General features: G+C 36.0%; 1 long non-coding RNA gene across 1 annotated transcript in view; it reads left to right on the top strand.

The window, feature by feature from the left end:
- LOC149038761 (uncharacterized) overlaps positions 1–1,793 on the top strand; it is a 3,954-nt gene extending 2,161 nt beyond the window's left edge. Inside the window, exon 2 of the long non-coding RNA XR_016180056.1 lies at positions 149–1,793. This is a non-coding gene — a long non-coding RNA (uncharacterized LOC149038761). The remainder of the gene's footprint in view (positions 1–148) is intronic.
- The last annotated feature ends 3,207 nt before the right edge of the window (positions 1,794–5,000 follow it).

Genomic DNA, 5,000 nt, shown 5'->3' on the forward strand with positions numbered 1-5,000 from the left:
TTGCTCGCCAAAAACTATAAAATGCACTCAAAAGCCTAAAATCTAAAAAAAGTTTACAGGAATCGACCAATCGAGCGAGCGAGCGAGCGAATGCTATTCCCCACATCGTATCTATAACTCGCTCTTGCGCATGTGCGCAATTCACGAGTTAAAAAGGTAATTTTTCATTTATCAACTTTTTGTGGAAATTTTGAATAGTTGTTTCAATGGTGTAAAAGGTGAACAAAGTTTGTTTGAAGTTGGGCAGTGAAAATTGCCAATTTTCATAAATGGTAACCTTTGCATAAGAACTTTGCTCTTAAAGAAATTAAATAAGTAAATTCTTGTTAAAGATGGTCACTACCTCCTTTTCTGTACATACAGATGAGGCATGATGGTGATCAAGGAGAACAATTGAGAAGCTCCTCCCCTCTACCTTCCTTAGTAAGTGCACTTCACTAGTCAGGCTACTGCAAGCTGGAATTAAGTCACAATTATTAAGAGCAACAATTTTATTGCAGACAATAGATGATGATACTTATTTAAACACAGATGGTTATTTTTTCCAATCTTGATACTTGTCTCTCAATATGTTATATTTCATTTTAGATGTACAATGAAACCAACCTCCTATTACTCCCCTCTGGTGGAGATTTAAAAAAATATGCTCTCAAGGTTTTTGCCAATCTCTTCTCACTTGAGGAGATGGCAAATGGCATCATAGAGCCTGCCAGAGGGAAGGCTACTGGCAAGGTGGAGTTGGACCCTTGCAGAGTTGATCTACTAAAAAGTAAGCCAATGTAATTTGTTTTATAGTGTACTAGTTAGTTTTTTCAAAGAAAAGCATACCAAGAAACAAAACAAAAACAGAGATTTCAACAATCAGCTTTGTTGCTGTTGTTATATGTACTTAGAAAATTCTTGTTTCACGATTGAATCAGGGTTAGTCATTTCTCTTGCACACAAAGTAATATTGCCAAGGCTGTCATTAAAAAGCTGGCTCTAGAAGGAAACAAATTAACACCTGTTATCCTTTAAGCTTTGAGTAGCCAGTCACATTTATTTGGACAGTACCTAGGGCCATAAATTAACAACTGGTTTCTGCATTAGCATGCTGTCACTGAGAATTATGAAGTACTTGGAAAGTTTGGAAAGCACTGAAGATGTGTTAGAGTTTCTGTTAATCAAGCCATGAGCAGGAAGGCAATAAATATGGACTGGTAGAAAATAAGACTTTCTGTTTTCTCTATTATATGTGTGTGGCATACATATATATATATTTTTTTTTCCTTCCCATAGGAGCTATAAAACATAAATTTGGCGATGCCCAAATGAACAAGAAGTGGCCTCAAATAAGAATCCTTGAATCAAAAATTCTTGGATTCCAAGAGAAAATTTCTCATTGGGGAGGGAGATGTTGACAAGTCCACAGACTGAATGATCTAAGGCTTGGTTGATGTTTATACAAAAATGAAATATATGCAAATTAATGGTCAAATGCTAATTAAGATGAGTGATAGTGAGCTTTAATTCTTTGAACACCTTTGCTTTTGTACAAAAAGTTTTTCTTGTTTTTGTTTTTATACTTAAATTACTCTAAAAGAAGAAAAGCCATTGCAAACTGAGACATGTCCCCACCCTTAAGGTTAGCACTCAAGCTTTTGAGACATGGACAATATTTTTTAGTGTTTGTTACTGCTTTTGCCAGTGCTGGTTTTAGGGAGTGGGTGTGCTTTTGTAAAAATGGAAACCGAGCTTTAATTCATAGTATTGCAGTGCATTCTGTATTTCAAAATGCAAAAATTCTTCTAATTCAGTCGCTAAAAAATAACCAAAACAAGTATCACAAATCATTGTTTTTGATCATTAAGGGAAAATAGCTGTCAAATTTTTTGAGTTATTAATACAGTAATTCAATTTGATAGGAAAAGTTTTATCCTTGTCTTGCTGCTACTTTTGCTTGAATATATTAGCAAATTTTTAAATGTATAATTATAGTGTTGTTTGAAGTGTTTTTCCTTTAGATATAATGGCTTGTTTGTGCAATGATTAATGATACTTTAAATCAAATTGTCATTTAAATCAAACAAGTTCAACAGTTAATGTTTCTTATCAAGATCTTTGTTAGAAATTAATTTCACAGTGTTGAGAATTTGCAATAAATTTTGCATGTGTTAGATAAAGAAATTCTTTCTTGGCTGTGATCTCCATTCCTCACTCATCTAGTAATTACGTATTGCATAAACCATTATATTTTACCCGCAAATTGGTCTGAAAAAAAATTTATGATATCTACTAATTTAAACAGATTCTGCAAACATTCTTAAAAGTTCTTTAAGAATCTTATAAGATCTTGAAGTTCTTTTGAAGATCATTTAAGATATTGTTGAGAATCTTAGCAAGTTCTTGTGAAAACTTGTAAAAGGTATTTAATTAAGATTCTTTCCACAGGAATCTTACCAGATCTTGTAAGATTCTTGTAAGTTTGTCACTAAGATACTTGTCAAGATTCTTGTAAGTTTGTCACTAAGATACTTGTCAAGATTCTTAGTTAAGAACCTTGTAGGATCTTATAGGATCTTGTCCCAAGATTCTTACAAGAATCTTGTAAGAACTTACAAGATCTTGAACGATCTTGTCACAAGATTCTTACAAGATCTTGTCACAAGATCTTGTTAGATCTTGTAAGAATCTTACGAGATCTTGTAGATCTTACACGATTCTTGTAAGAATCTTGTGAAAAGATCTTACAAGATCTTGTAAGTTCTTACAAGATTCTTATTTAAGAATCTTAATAAGAATCTTAGTAAGATCTTAATAAGATTTCCACCTGGGATGCCACTACATCGCCAGTATGATCAACCCAGCTGACGTCGCCTCACGAGGCACAACTCCAAAGCAACTTTCAGAACAAGAATCATGGTTCAAAGGCCCAAGCTTCCTATGGGAGAACAATGTTACAATACTGAACTCAAATCCACCACCCGATTTGGACCCTGAAGATGCAGAAGTCAGGAAAGAAAAATCTGTTGCTCTTATCTCAAACAAAGTCTCATGCCAAGGGAAAGAGCCGAACACCTTTCCAAAAGTCTTGGAACAAGAGCGTTTCAACCACTCACCATCTCTTAGTCCCCTGAAAAGGAACATTGTGATTATTTAAAGAATGATTGAAAGGAATCGTCCCAATCAGCAGTTCAACTGGAGACCTGTTTCAGGACCCCCTATGGTGAAAGAAATGTGCCTGGCAGAAGAAATATTCTTGATATCCATTCAGTTCTGGAATTTTAAAGAGGAGATCCAAGTACTACAAAACCTAAGTGGTGCGGATCGCATGTTCCACAACTGCCAGAATGCCCACACCAGAAACAAAAAGCTAAAGCACACCAGCTCACTCTCTAGGCTAGACCCATTTCTCGATGAAAAGGGAGTACTCAGAATAGGAGGTAGACTTCAGAAAGCAGCCTTAGCCTATCAGGTTAAGCATCCAATCATCATTCCAAAGAAGAGCCACTTAACCGAGCTTCTTATTAGGCACTACCACAATCAAGAGCAACATCATCAAGGTTGTGGTGTGACACACAATGCAGTTAGACAAGCTGGCTATTGGATTATCAATAGATGCTCCTCTGTCTCGCAGCAACTCCGGAAGTGCACGATCTGTCAAAAGCTCAGCGGACCAGTGCAAGTCCAAAAGATGGCGAACCTCCAGGAAGAACGTATTACTCCCGCTGCACCTTTCACATATTCCGGTATGGACACATTTGGTCCCTTGTTAGGAAATGGACTGCGTGACTGTCATGCTGTGAAATTGAACTTTGTTCCTTTTGTTCTAGTTACCTAGTGATAAGCTGTAATCACGTGGTGTAAGTTTAGGGTTTCAAAACCATGTGCGAGTTGACATGTGATCTAGCGATTGTAATTTTCCTCTGTGCTGGGACGAATTACGGTCAACTCGCCGACGGGCCAACTCGCCGACATATAAAATCGAGTAGAGACGTCGGCAAGTTGGTCCTCAATCCAATACAACTTATTAGAAGTTAAACATACAGAAAAGTAAACGATATTTAGTAAAAAACACTGGTGAACATTGGTGAACATCAGACAGAAGCTTAAACATTGGTGAACATTGGTGAACATCACCAATGACTATAACAGCTTAAGACGCAAACTATATAAATTGTGCGACAACAACGCCGTAAAGACTCATCATGTCAATCGCTCAGATTTTTTAAAGAAAACTTGGCTCTCTAGACAAGATTTTTAGTAAAAAGCAATTCTTTCTGTTTGCAACAAAGTTCATAAGGATCTCAAGGCGAATAAAGCGAAGTAAACATCACCAATGACTCTAACTGCTTCAGACGCGAACGAATTATTGTGTGACAACAACACTGTAAAGACTCATCATGATAATCGGTCAGATTTTTAAAGAAAACTTGGCTTTCTAGACAAGATCTTTAGTAAAAATCAATTCTTTTTATTTGCAACAAAGTTTAAAGGGATCTCAAGGCGAATAAAGTAAAGTAAACATCGCCAATGACTATATCCGCTTTAGACGCGAACAAGTTATTGTGACAACAACACCGTAAAGACTCATCATGTCAATTGCTCAGATTTTTTAAAGAAAACTTGGCTTTCTAGACAAGATCTTTGGTAAAAACCGGATTTTTTTTTATTTGCAACAAAGTTTATAAGGATCTCTGTCAATCGGTCTTATTTATTTAAGTCAAGTCGCTTGGTAAAAAGTCAATGCACAAATGGTGTTGTTGTCACACAATAATTATCTCGTTCGCGTCTGAAGCGGATAGTCATTGGCAATGTTTACTTCGCTTTATTCGCCTTGTTATTTTTATAAACTTTGTTGCAAATAGAAAGAATTGCTTTTTACTAAAGATCTAGAAAGCCAAGTTTTCTTTAAAAAATCTGAGCGATTGACATGATGAGTCTTTACGGTGTTGTTGTCGCACAAAAACTCGTTTGCGTCTTAAGTTGTTAGTCATTGGTGATGTTCACCAATGTTCAAG

The sequence above is a fragment of the Pocillopora damicornis genome, chromosome 10 (assembly GCF_964200805.1).
Source record: "Pocillopora damicornis chromosome 10, jaPocDami1.2, whole genome shotgun sequence".
Classification (NCBI taxonomy): Eukaryota; Metazoa; Cnidaria; class Anthozoa; order Scleractinia; family Pocilloporidae; genus Pocillopora; species Pocillopora damicornis.